The 14,696-nt window shown below is 41.5% G+C and overlaps 1 long non-coding RNA gene across 9 annotated transcripts in view; it reads left to right on the forward strand.

Annotated features, from left to right (window-relative positions):
* LOC105471851 (uncharacterized) overlaps positions 1–14,696 on the forward strand; it is a 331,670-nt gene that overhangs the window by 63,089 nt on the left and 253,885 nt on the right. Inside the window, exon 7 of one of the 9 annotated variants that reach the window (XR_011612023.1) lies at positions 3,063–3,191. The exons of the other annotated variants lie outside the window; for them this stretch is intronic. This is a non-coding gene — a long non-coding RNA (uncharacterized lncRNA). The remainder of the gene's footprint in view (positions 1–3,062; positions 3,192–14,696) is intronic. 9 annotated transcript variants of the gene reach the window in all.

Raw genomic sequence — 14,696 nt, forward strand, 5'->3', positions numbered from 1 at the left:
GCCTGGAAGGCTGGTTCAGCACCATGCCCTGCTGCTTCTGAGAGCCTCAGCCTGGCCACAGACCCACAAGACCTCCCTGGATTCTTGTCCTTTCGTATTCCTGTCTGTGGAACTGTCTGCTGAGCCTGTCTGGAAAACAGGGAAATTCTTTGCCCTGGATTTTGCTCTCTTTCTCTCTGAGGAGAAGTAGAAGGTGAGTTGTTTTCTCTAGCTCTTTCTTGGTGTACCATGGATGGAAAGTGCCAGGAATTACTGATTCTGAGAGTTCCTATATATTTTGACTCAAGCAAAGATCCTAAAGTAATAATATTTGCTAACATATCTTGTGTTACTCATGATATTTCTTTCTTCTTCTCATGTCATCATTATTTTTTCTTGAATCAAGATATAGCCAGGTCCTAAGTGTACCAGTCTAAATTATGACAAGTCTCACTTATTTCTGTGTTCTAATGGGACTATTTGAGTGACTTGCATTTTGCTGACTTTGGCTTCTACCTACCCCGTGGTCAGAGCGCTGCCTTCCACAGGGCTCTTGGGTGAGTCAAGCTGGGGTTTAGTGGGACACACTTCTGAATGTCACACACCACACCATCTGCAGATGGCTCTGCTGCTCCTCTGCCAGAGACATAGTGACCAGATTATACTCATCCATGAGACGTCTCAATTTTTATGCATACAGACATCTGATGTGCTTTCTCACTAACTCACCCATGAATTCATCATGCATCCCTGCATCCATCCATCCATCCATCCATCCATCCATCCATCCATCCGACAGGTGCTTGCTGAAAACTTGCCAAATGCAGAGGATGATAATGCAGTGAAAAGGCAGACACAGTTCCTGCTTGCTTAGAGTTCACAGCCTTTTGACAGAAAGCATGGCCAAGGAGCTCATTTGTGGATGAGAAACGTAGGTGGAGAGACAAGGTAACCTGCCAGCATCCTCAGGCTCTTGGCCGCACTGCGTTGCCCATCCTTAGTCTCCTCATCTCATGCCCTTTCCCTATGCTGGTGTTTCCCCAGTCCGCCTGAGCATGGGTATCCTCTCAGGTGCTTAGGTGCATACCCAGGTGGCTTCCCTGAGAGTCAGATTCAGTCTGTCCGGAGGGAGGCAAATGGGTGGGAATTGGAAGCCAACCAGGCGCATCTGGAACATGCTGCATTACACCAGAGTTTGTGAAAAGGTCATGTGTTGAAGACACAATATCTGAAATGATAAATAGTGAGCTTCTCTTTCTCTTCTGCTTATGCTGCCACAGTTGCCTTCAGCTTCTCCCATAGTTTCTTTCTTAGAAAGATGAGGGTAAAAACCAAAAAGTCTTTAGCTTCCATGGAGATAGTGCTTTGCCTCATTCTATTCCAGATTAGATAGCCTTGTGTTGTATCCTAAACTTTGATTAAGGAATTTCAAGTGAACTTTGTAATGAATCTCCCTGCATGAGTTACATTTTTCCCCTCTCTCTTTTTTATCATATGTATTTAAGGTATACAACATAATATTTTGATATACATAGTGAAGTGGTTACTACAGTCAAACAAATTAACGTATCAATCATCTCACATAGGAACCTTTTAAAAAAATATTGTGGAAACAGTACCTAAAATCTGTTCTCTTAGCAAATTTATAGTATACAATACAATATTACTAACTATAATGCTCACTGCATGAATGACTTATTGGCTCTATCCTTGGTTCAATGTGGGCAAATTAGAAAATGAGAATAGAATGAACTCATTGGTACAACAGAAGAGGGGTGGTAAGTGTTTGAAGTAAGTATTTGTAGTTCTGTAGACCCACAGGTAGCATTGGGGTAGCATTGGGAAGGACCCCTGATTACATTCAGGCTACCAGATATTGCACAGAAATGAGAAAACTAGTACTGGAGATGCTGAAGCACCAGCTGAAGACTACATATTCAACGTTGGAGGGTCCATACTAGAACCCAGCCGTCTTCTACTCTATAAAGCAGGTTCATCGAGTTTTACTGCAGTAGACAAATAAAGATTGACTGTGTGAATGCCATTTTCTTTTTGTTTTCACTTCACCCTTTCGATTTCTCTGCATTACCAAAAAGACAAAAAATAACAAACACTGGCAGGGATGTGGAGGAAGGCAAACCCAGGCTCAGGCAGATTGGGGAAACTCCAACATGGGGGAGGAGCAGGAGGTGAGGAGACTGGGGTGGGGATGGACATCGCAGTGCTACCAAGAGCCAGGGGAGTTCCCCTTTCTCCACACCTTTAGTGAGAATGTAAATTAGTAGAGCCATCATGAAAAACAATATGGGGGTTCTTCAAAAAATAAAAAATAGAGCTACCATATGATCCAACAATACCACTGCTGGGTATGTAGCCAAAGGAAATGAAATCAATATGTTAAAGAGATAGCTGCACTCCCATGTTTATTGCAGCACTATTCACAATAGCCAAGATATGGAATCAATGTAAGTGTCCTTTAATGGATGAATAGATTTAAAAATGTGTTATATATACACAATGGAATACTATGGAGCTATAAAAATAATAAAATCTTGTCATTTGTGACACCATGGATTAACTAGAGGACGTTATGTGAAGTGAAATAAGTTAGGCACAGAAGGACAAATACTGCATGATCTCACTCAAATGTGGAATCTAAAACAGTTCATCTCATAGAAATAGAGAGTGTGATAGTGGTTACCAGAAACTGGCGAGAAGGTGAGGTAGGGCAGCTTGGGGAGCGATTTGTCAATGAGAACAAGGTTGCAGTTAGATAGGAGAAGTTCTGGTGTTTTGTTGCAAAGTAGGGTGATTATAGTTGACAGTAATGTATTGTGTATTTCAAAATGTCTAGAAGAGAGGATTTTGAATGTTCTCACCACAAATGACAAGTGTTTGAGGTGATGGATATCCTAACTACTCTTATTTGATTATTAGATGATATATTCATATATTGAAATGTCACACTGTAGCCCATAAATATGTACAATTATGTGTCAATTAGAAACAAAATAAAACTTAAAAAGTCAGATGATTCCTTTTCCTTTTTAACCTTGTTTCTCCCTCTTATCTATGTATTATAGCTGCTCTGTGTGTTTCTCCTTCTCCCCCTGAATCCCTTGTTCTTGTCAGTGGCACCATGTGAGACACTCTCGTTGGACAGATGACTGAGATGCAAAAGAGGCAGAATGAGTGAAGCCGTTATCTGTGAGGTGGGTCTATTGTTCATTGTATTAATCTTGGGTCCTGCTTAGGATCCTTGACCTCATTCTTTAGTGCCCATCTACCTCCTCCCCGACCTTTTCTATGTGGTCTGAGGATTCTTCTCTTACTCCAGCATCGGCTTTAGAGCAGCGGTTTCCTTTCTCAATTTGGGAAGCTGGAATCTCAGATCTTGTTCTGCTCACTTCCTCTAGACTTCCTTCTTTTGAGTTGTGACTATTTATTTTCTGCTTTTTCCATAGTTGCATGCACAGAGGAATATGGGAGTATAGAAGGCACCAAGTCTTAATAGGACTCCCCTGTTGCTCCCCGCAACCTCCTGTCCCTCCTCCATTGCAGCTGCTCACCAAGGTGTTTTCCTGATAGCTGTTCAGCAGTGCTTTATTTGCTTGTTCTGGCCAAATGTTGCCTCCTGACTTCTTTTGCTTGCTTATTGGTTTGACTCTTTCCTGGATCTTCCTGATTCTCATTGTCCTCAGCTGCCTCTTTTGTCCATGCACATCTTGCCAAGTCCTCAACATCTTGATTCTCCAGATTTCCACTTCCTCTCCTGCCCTTCTGCCTGGTGCCGCCACCATCTCTCTCTTCATCTCTGCCTATTCTCTCTAGAAACCAAGCTGCTTCCCTGAGTTTTTAGTCTAACATGCCAAAGAAGAACCAAACCTGTGACCCAGATGTAAACACTTTGCTTTCATTTTTGGAGCGTTTTATCGCTAGGAGTCTACCTAAGTAGCCTGTCCACATGTTGATCCTATATCTCTGGCATTCTGGCCTTGGCCTTTGTTCAGAGGAATAATCCAATGGTCACACTGGTAGACAGGTGGGCAGGATGCCAGTGTAAAATGTGCACTTGAATAAGGAAATGGTTGAACACTCATTTGTTTAAAAAAAATCTTTGTTGTGGTTTATAGTTTTATAAGGTTAAGCGGTAGCAACATAGTATTTTAGTTTGTACTGAAACCAGTAGTTCCATTTCAAAACAACATCTCTATGTGGACTTCCTCTTATATTTGTGATGGGTTTGTGATCCTCACTGGTGGCTTTTTTCCCCTGGATCTACTAAGCAGAATCCTTGTTAGCTGAAGTGTGAGGCTGTGTCTCCATGTCTTCTAAGTTGAGGTGAAAGGACCTAAGGAACAGGCTCCTCTCTCCTCTCTTTTTCTTCCTCTTCTGTGACCACAGATGTTATGTCCTCTCTTTGCCAAAAGGAAAGAGTCAGGAAGCATTACTGTAGCAGGATGAGCCGCAGACAAAACCTCTCAGACACCGAGTTGTAGAAGGAAGGGCTTTATTCAGCTGGGAGCATCGGCAAGCTACTGCCTTAAAATCCGAGCTCCCCGAGTGCACAATTTCTGTTCCTTTTAAGGGCTCACAACACTAAAGATTTCATAGGAAAGGCTTGTGATTGATTAAGCAAAATAGGGGATACATGACAGGGGTTTCATGCACTGGTAGTCAGAGAGAAACAGGACAGGGCAGGGAGTTTCACAGTGTTCTTCTATACAATGTCAGGAACATCGGTTTCTAAGTCATGAGTTGATTTTTAACTACTGGGTTTAGGCCAGGCAGACCCAGGCCTGGTTCTGGGCCTGGCATTGGGCTGCCTGTCTTTGATTTTACTTCCTTTTTTCTTAAAAGAGGTACTGAGTATAAAACAATATAAAACAATTTGAGAGGGTCTCTCTCTTTCCTCCTTCCCCCCTTTTGAGACTCTCACTTTTCATTAGTGGGAGTTCTCACTCTTATTTTTGCTACTTATGTATTTTTGTGCAATAAATTGATAGTGATTCATATAGTACACTTGTGCTGAAGCATTTTGGTGAACTAAAGTAGCAACAAAGCTTTTTATCATTTGGAGAAGTACAGGTATCAGACAAGGGAGCAGTAAGTAGGTTCTTCTTATTATTATAACTTTTATTATAAGAGTTTTAAATCCTCCTAGTGCTGGGAAATAATTTTTAAATATGGTTTCAGGGTTGAATTTGTGCTACACTAGTATGGGCACATGTGACTATGTCTTTAAGTACTTGTCTTTGATTATCTATGTGCAGACAGTAATTAGTAAGGTTAAATTTCTTATAGACCTCTCTTTCAGCTGCTAGCAAGTAGTTGAGAGCCAATCTATTTTGATAGACAGCATTTCTTATCTGAGTTTCTTGCCGGGCCAGAATAGTCAAGGCTTGACCGGTTTTATTAGTGATGATTTTTAAAACAGCTTGCAACCATATAATTCAGTTGAGCATGTAAATGGGGGTCCAGTATTCCTATGAGCCTTCTTGTGTCTAAGTGGCAGGCCTATAGTATTGTATAATTTTTTAGGAGGTCATTTATCATCTTTTTAATTCCCTATGGCTATGCTTCATTTTCTACGGGAAGCATAGACAGGGAAGCCCCGAAGTTCACCTGTTTTTATGGGCAGTAAGAACAAAGATGACTTAATAGTGCCAATAACACAACCACCTGTCTACAGGTCAGGCAGCTTAGCGTAGGCTCTGTCTACATATTCAGTATAAACTGGTGGGGGCAGTCTAGTCCTGGTGGAATTCTGGGTGGGACTAGACAGTCTGCTACCTTGGATATTTACTGAATGGATCTCTCTGTGTAATTGGAACTCCACCATGTAACTGTTTTTTTTTTTGTTTGTTTGTTTGTTTGTTTTTTTGTGGGAGGGTATCATTATACAGTTTTTGCCCTAGACAACTAAGTCATCCTACAGAATAACTGAATTTTTTTTTTCATAGCTATGCAATATTGTCTAATAATTGAGACTTTTAGAACCTAGAGATGATCAAGGTGATTCTTTTTGGGTTGGGAATTCATCAGGAACTAGGTTTGTGGGCACTAATTCTCGGACTTTTTATGGCCATTGATCTCTTATTATAGTTTTTTTACAAACATAATATGAAGTGACCTTTAGAGACTGGGCTACATGCTCAGCTAATTGCAAAAAAAAATTTCTGGTTTTTCCTGGAGTCTCTGGTACTGGCATATTTAGTTTATCATAGAAAGTCTGAAATACTGGTTCTGGAGAGAGTTTACAAACCTCCTCTTTTACTAAGATATTTACTTTAGGACCTAATCCTTTTCTATTGATGCCCAGAGATAAGTGTTTTCTTTTTTTTCTTTTTCTTTTTACCTTGGGTTTAAGGGATTTGTAATTACCAATTCTAAAGGGTTGTAGCTCCCACTCATGCAGGAGGGGCTAACTTTTTCTGTTTTTGAAGCTAAACAGGATCTTTTTCATCCTTTTTTAAAGTAGTCTAGATGACACAAGACCAGTAATTACACACATTTGCACATAAGCTTAATTTATGGCAGATATACTTATTTTTTGCTGTGTAACCTTTTTTTCCTAATCTAGAGAACCACATCCCATCCCATGCTGCTTATTATTCACAGTGGCACAGGCGTCAAATTTTAAGGTTACATTTTTGGGGACCTCTCTCTTTTTTTTTTTTTCTGTTCTAGCTATTACTTTACTTGTGTCACTTAGAAAAGGACCAATCTTTAATTTTATTTTAAAAACTGTGATCATGGGAGGTTCAGAGGAGTCATAGCACACATTAGGCTATTCACTTTTTGGATTATATACTTTGTACTGGGTGTCATTATACAAACAAGTTTCTTTTAGAGTCCTGGTACACTTATAATAACCATAAAATAATAGGACTGTAGCAATCTTTTGTCCTACCTCAGTGACTTGACGTATACACTGGGAACAGCCCTCAGTCTGAGAAAGGTTAGTTGAAGTCCTTACTGTACACGTCCAAATTTTAAGGAAAATGAGTCCCACGATGAGATTCCTCATGCTTCGGCCTTGTGTGAACCAGTCAGCTTCCAGATGTGACTGGAGCAGGGCTTGTCGTCTTTCTCAGAGTCACTTTGCAGGGGTTAGTGAAGCCGCTCCCATCCATGTACAGCTCCCAGTCTACAGATGTTTAAGGATGGTCTCGGAGGTTAGGCCCACTAGAATAAACTGAGTCCAGTACTTTTACACAGTTATGTTTAACTGGGTTCTCTGATACCAGGAGCAAAGTGGTGGTTTTAGGGTATTGCAGACTTCAATGGTTATGTGGGGATTTTCACAGAGCAAGCTTTGGTATCTAGTTAGTCTAGCATTTATTACCTAATGGTGTCCTTTAGTATTTATTAAAATCACCACAGCATTGGGGGACTTTAGGTTTTGCCTAAGAGTTAGCTTATCTGCTTCTTGTGCTAACAGTGCCATTGCTGCCAGGGCCCTTGGACATGGGGGCCAGCCTTTGGAAACCTCGTCTAGTTGTTTTGAGAGAGGCCACTGGCCTTGGCCAGGGCCCTACAGTCTGGGTTAAAACTCTAACTGCCATTTTTTTTTTTTTTTGGACACATACAGTGTAAAGAATTTTGACAGGTCAGGTAGCCTCAGGGCTGGGGCCGACATGAGTTTTTCTTTTTAACTCATGAGAACTTGTTGCTTTTGGTTGTAATAGATGTAGTTTATTTAATGTACATTTTTATTGACTGTCATCTACTAAAATATTGACTTAAATCCTGTAACTATTTGATTTCAAGCTTTAAATTGATCTAGTATTCCTTGCTGGGCTCTAATTTCTTCTAAATAGATGTGAGAGTTGAAAGACTTATAAGGGGCTTCTCTCGCTTTATGATTTCTTCTTCTTCTTCTTCTTCTTCTTCTTCTTCTTCTTCTTCTTCTTCTTCTTCTTCTTCTTCTTCTTCTTCTTCCTCCTCCTCCTCTTCTTCTTCTTCCTGTTCTTCCTTTTCTTCTTCTTCTTCCTCTTCTTCTTCCTCTTCTTCTTCCTTTTCCTCCTCCTCTTCCTCCTCTTCTTCTTCTTCCTCCTCTTCTTCCTCTTCTTCTTCCTCCTCTTCTTCTTCTTCTTCTTCCTCTTCTTCCTCCTCTTCCTCCTCCTCTTCTTCCTCCTCTTCCTCCTCCTCTTCCTCCTCTTCTTCCTCCTGTTCTTCTTCTCCTCCTCCTCTTCTTCTTCCTCCTCCTCCTCCTCCGCCTCCTCCTCCTCCTCCTCCGCCTCCTCCTCCTCCTCCTTCTTCTTCTTCTTCTTCTTCTTCTTCTTCTTCTTCTTCTTCTCCTTCTCCTTCTCCTCCTCCTCCTCCTCCTCCTCCTCCTCCTCCTCCTCCTCCTCCTCCTCCTCCTCCTCCTCCTCCTCCTCCTTCTTCTTCTTCTTCTTCTTCTTCTTCTTCTTCTTCTTCTTCTTCTTCTTCTTCTTCTTCTTCTTCTTCTTCTTCTTCTTCTCCTCCTCCTTCTCCTTCTTCTTTCTTCTTTCTTCTTTCTTCTTCTTTCTTCTTCTTTCTTCCAATGCCAGAGTGAAAGGGATAGCCAAATGGACTAAAGCACAAGTGCCACTCTAGTTATTTGACAGAGTGCCCAGTAAAGGTCCACCACAATATCACCACACATCTGCTCAGGGATGAACAAGGGCTGACTGATTGATAAACTCTTGAAAATTCTTAAGCTCACTGCATCCCTTCAGGTCTCCAAGTAATGCTAAGTTTCCTCTCTGCCATGAGAGACATGAAGTGAACTTAGTGTTGGGAGATGGAAGCTGGATGGCCCTTGGGGGCTGACCTGCAGGGACTTTGGGATATAGCAGAGAGAGCTTGGCATGACTTATTACTCCAGGCTGTAGAATCCTGGAAAAGAGCTACCATGCAGCCCATGCCTGGTCGACTGGAGGACCAGCTTAGCAGAAGGGGGACAATCAGGGCCTCTGGTCTGCCATGTGCACAAGCATAACAATTGCTTTTGTTTAATGTGCAGATGGAATATTTGATCCATTTCAACCAGGCATTTGCATCTTGGTATGCTGTCTTAATTGCCAAAGTTTAAGTCTTTAACTTCTGTGATCCTCTAGTAAAATGAATGTTTTCTTTAGCACCTGTTTTTATTAGTTTTCAGACCAAAGAAAGTTAAACACCATTTTATATTTAATAATACTTCTTGTATGATTTTTTTTACCAGATAAGCTAAATTTTACCTTTATATTAGTATGTTACTAATTTTAATAAAACCTTGTAGACATATTTATCCAATTTTTCATGTTTGACCATAAGGTAAGATTTTACAGACTCTTTTTAACCTTTTATAATTTTTGTTAAAGAGAAGGTTGATATTTTAAGAAAAACCTGTTGCATTTTTACATTAATGTCCAGTTCACAGAAAAACTGGATGATACCTTTTTAACTTTAGCTATTATGTTTTCACACAGAATTTTCTTTACAGTGAATGTTTTAAAACTTGCCTAAACTTTGAAAACAATAATTTTTTGACCTTTTAATGTAGGTAAAAATCCACATTCTTATGCCTCTTTATAATCTTTTTACTAAAGGTATATTTTACTTTTTTATACACCTTGCACATAAACTGTTTTTTCAGTAGTACTCAGGAGGCCTTATTACTTTTAAATTATACAACATTTTTGGAATAAAAAATTTTTTATAACTTTTTTGTTTTACAATTTTCACAGAAAATTTTTTTTGACATGTCTCAATATTTTGACTTATTATAAACATTTTAAAAAAATAACCAGTTAATTTATTTCAGGAGAAGAATTTGCCATATAACATTCTTTTTATATAAATTCTGCTTCCACCCCGCTTTTTTTTTCTTTATTAAAATTTTTCAACATAGTTCTTAGTAGGGTGGGCTTATTTTGCGCCTGACCCATGTTTTCTCAAGACAGAATACTACACTCACACCACACACACTCACCACAAAACAAAGAATGGGTAGAGAGAGCACACACACACTTTTATCATTTATACCAAACCAAAATCAGAATACCATGAATCCAAAATCTGAGTACCAAGAAATTTAAGCCAAGTCAAAACCAAAACCAAAGTATCCGGCAATGTAAGTCAAGACAAAACCAGAACAAAAGTGCTGATACAGGCACACCGTGGGTGATCAGGCCATGCTTCCACTCAGATGGAGTGGGGAAAGTTCCAGAGACTAGTCTTACCAAGTCAAGTCAAGTCAAAACCAGAACAAAAGTGCCAATCCAGGCACACTGTGGGTGATCAGGCCACACTTCCACTCAGATGGAGTGGGGCAAGTTCCAAAGACTATTCTTACCAAGTTTCAGATGTCTGGACTCTAAGTGCCAGTTCCTTCCCAGTGTTAAGCCACTGTGTTAATCCTCTGGGGGGGCCTGCTATGCGCTGCTCTGGTGAGGTGTTCCACCGGGACAATTGCCTACCAGGGAGCACTCGGATTGCGTCACTTAGGCTGGTCGGAGTCCCCTGCAGGGAAGCTCCACAGGGCAGGCCTAAGCCACCTAAGGGGCTGCCTTGGCAGTCCGTCAGTTACCTCACTTTACTGGTCAGGGAACCAAGAAATGTAGCGGGACAAGTCACAGACAAAACCTCTGTGACACCGAGTTGTAGAAGGAAGGGCTTTATTCAGATGGGAGCATCGGCAAGCTACTGCCTTAAAATCCAAGCTCCCTGAGTGCAAAATTTCTGTCCCTTTTAAGGGCTCACAACACTAAAGATTTCATATGAAAGGCTTGTGATTGATTAAGCAATCTAGGGGATACGTGACAGGGGTTTCATGCACTGGTAGTCAGAGAGAAAGAGAACAGGGCAGCGAGTTTCACAGTGTTCTTCTATACAATGTCAGGAACATCAGTTTCTAAGTCATGAGTTGATTTTTAACTACTGGGTTTAGGCCAGGCAGACCCAGGCCTGATTCCAGGCCTGGTTTCGGGCTGCCTGTCTTTGGTTTTACTTCCTTGTTTTTTTCTTAAAAGAGGTACTGAATATAAAACAATGTAAAACCATATGAGAGGGTCTCTCTCTTTCCTCATTACTGTGAATACCACTTTCTCAACTCTGGCTTCTTGTTAAAACCATCTGGTGGAGGAGGCGCCAAGAGGCTGACTAGGAACAGCTGTGGTCAGAGGCTCCCACTGAGAAGAACAAAAATGGCGAGTGAATCCTGCACTGGCAACTGAGGTATCCAGGTTCTCTCACTGGAACTGACTAGGCAGTTGGCGTGACCCGCAGAAAGTGAGGATAAGCAGGGTTGAGCAATGGTCCACCTGGGAGCTGCATGGTCAAGGGGAGTCCCCACCCCCAGCCAAGGGAGGTGGTGAATTGATTGTGCTACCCTGCCTGGGAAACCAGTTTTTCCACGGATTTGTGCAACCGGCGGATCAGGAGATCTTCTTATGAGCCCACACCCCCAGGGCCTTGGGACCCAAGCACAGAGCTATGCAGATTTCTCGGCAGCCACTGGGCTGGAGACTGCCTAAGGCTACGGAGTTCCTGTGGGGAGGGGTGGCAGCCATTGCTGCAGGTCCAGTCTGCCATTTTCCCCTGCTGGTGCCTGGGAGACTGGGCAATTTGAACCTAGGAGGCATTCCCCACAGTGCAGCACAGTGGCTGTGGCAGATCATGGCCAGATTACCTCTTTGGGCTGGATCTGGACCCATCTCTCCTCACCAGGCAGGGCCTCCCTGTGGGAATTTCAGCAACTTCAGCCAGAGGTTTACAGACAGAACTCTGATCTCCCTGGGACAGAGCCCCTCAGGGGAGGGTTGTCTGTCATCTCAGTGTATCAGCAGACTTAGTCTTTCCCCCTGCTGGCTCTGAGGAATCTGGACAGTTCAGATGAGTGGCATTCTACCGAGCACAGTGCATCCCCTTTGCCAAGGGGCAGCCAGAGTGCTTCGTTAAGTGGGTCCCTGATCCTGTGCCTCCTGACTGGGTGAAACCCCCAAACAGGGTTCACCAGACACCTCATACTGGAGTATTCCCACTGGTATCAGGTTGGTGCCACTCAGACTCAGGGTTGGAGCTCCCAGAGGAATGAGCAGGCAGCCATCTTTGCTGCTCTGCAACCTCTGCTGGTGACACCTCCAAGTGCAGGAGCGACCCAGGAAAATAGGGTCTGAAGTGGACCCCTAGAAAACCACAGCAGCCCTATGGAAGAGGAATCTTACTGTTAAATGAAAAACAAATAGAAAGCAATAAAAACAACAGCATCAACAAAAAAGTTCCCACAAAAACCCCATCCAAAGGTCAGCAACCTCAGAGATCAAAGTTAGATAAACTCATGAAGATGAGAAAGAATCAATGAAAAAACATTGAAAACTCAAAAAGCCAGAGCGTCTTTCTTTTCTTCTCCTAATGATTGCAACACCTCTCCAGCTAGGGCATGGAGTTGGCTGAGGCTGAGATGGTTGAACTGACAGAATTAGGCTTCAGAAGGTGGGTAGTAATGAAAGTCAGTGAGCTAAAAGAGCATGTTCTAACCCAATGCAAAGAACTAAGAATCATGATGAAACATTAAAAGAGCTGTTAACCAAAATAACCAGTTTAGAGAGGGACATAAATGACTTAATGGAGCTGAGAAACACAACATGAGGACTTCACAATGCAACCATAAGTATAAATAGCACAATAGACCAAGTTGAGGGGAGAATTTCAGAGCCTGAAGACTACCTTGCTTAAATAAGACAGGCAGACAAGATTAGAGAAAAGAGAATGAAAAGGATTGAACAAAACTTCTGAGAATGAAGGGATAATGTAAAAAGGCCGAACCTATGACTGATTGGGGTACCTGAAGGAGACAGGGAGAATGGAACCAAGCTGGAAAACATATTTTAGGATATTATCCAGGAGAACTTCCCCAATCTAGTGAAATAGGCCAACATTCAAATTCAGGAAATTCAGAGAACCCCTGTAAGTATTCCATGAGAAGATCAACCTCAAGACACATAATCATCAGATTCTCTGAGGTTGAAATGAAGAAAAAAATGTTAAGGGCACCCAGAGAGAAAAATCCAGGTCACCTACAAAGGAAAGCCCATCAGACTTAGCAGCACACCCCTCAGCAGAAACCCTATAAGCCAGAAGAGATTGGGGACCAATATTCAACATTCTTAAAGAAAAGAATTTCCAACCCAGAATTTCATATCTGGTTAAACTAAACTTCATAGGTGAAGGAGAAATAAAATCCGTTTCAGACAAGAAAATGCTGAGGGAATTCACCACCAGGCCTGCCTTGAAAGAGCTCCTAAAGGAAGCACTAAATATAGAAAGGAAAAATCATTACCAGTCACTAAAGAAACACACTGAAGTACAAAGACCAATGACACTGTAAAGCAACTACATCACAAGCCTGCAAAATAATTAGTTAGCATCATGATGACAGAACCAAATTCACACATAATAAAATTAACCTTAAATGTAAATGCACTAAATGTCCCCAATTAAAAGACACAGAATGGGACACTGGATAAAGAATCAAGACCCATAGGTGTGCTGTATTCAAGAGACCCATCTCACATGCAAAGACACACATAGGCTCAAAATAAAGGGACAGAGGAAAATTTACTAAACAAATGGAAAGCAGAAAAAAAAAACAGGGATTGTGATCCTAGTTTCTGACAAAACAGACTTTAAACCAACAAAGATAAAAAAAGACAAGGGCATTACATAATGGTAAAGGGTTCAATTCAATAAGAAGAGCTAACTATCCAAAAACTGTGTACCCAGTAAAGGAGCACCCAAATTCATAAAGCAAGTTCTTAGAGACCTACAAAGAGACTTAGACTCCCACACAATAGTAGTGGGAGATTTAACACCCCATTGTCAATATTAGGTCATTGAGACGGAAAATTAACAAAGATATTCAGGACTTGAAATTAGCTCTGGTTCAAGTAGACCTAATAAATATCTACAGAACTCTCCACCCCAAAACAACAGAATATATAACACATTCTTCTCAGCACGATGTGTCACTTACTCTAAAATCAATAATCACATAATCAAATCATTCCTCAGCAAATGCAAAATTAAGATAAATCATAACAGTCTCTCAGACCACAGTACAATAAAATTAGAACTCAAGATTAAGAAACTCACTCAAAACCACCCAACTACATGGAAATTGAACAACCTGCTCCTGAATGACTCCTGGGTAAATAATGAAATTAAGGCAGATATCAAGAAGTTCTTTGAAACCAATGAGAACAAAGAGACAATGTACCATAATCTCTGGGTCACAGCCAAGCAGTGTTAAGAGGGAAATTTGTAGCACTAAATGCCCACATCAAACAGCTAGAAATACCTCAAATGACACCATAACATCACAACTGAAAGAACTAGAAAACCAAGAGCAAACAAATCCGACAGCTGGCAGAAGACAAACAACCAAGATCAGAGCAGAACTGAAGGAGATAGAGACATGAAAAACCATTAAAATCAATAAATCCAGGAGCTGTTTTTTTTTTTTTTTTTGAGAGGGAGTCTCGCTCTGTCGCCCAGGCTGGAGTACAGTGGCCGGATCTCAGCTCACTGCAAGCTCCACCTCCCGGGTTTATGCCATTCTCCTGCCTCAGCCTCCAGAGTAGCTGGGACTACAGGTGCCCGCCACCTCGCCTGGCTAGTTTTTTTGTATTTTTCAGTAGAGACGGGGTTTCACCGTGTTAGCCAGGATGGTCTCGATCTCCTGACCTTGTGATCCACCCATCTCGGCC

Source organism: Macaca nemestrina, chromosome 13 (assembly GCF_043159975.1).
Source record: "Macaca nemestrina isolate mMacNem1 chromosome 13, mMacNem.hap1, whole genome shotgun sequence".
In the NCBI taxonomy this organism is placed as follows: Eukaryota; Metazoa; Chordata; class Mammalia; order Primates; family Cercopithecidae; genus Macaca; species Macaca nemestrina.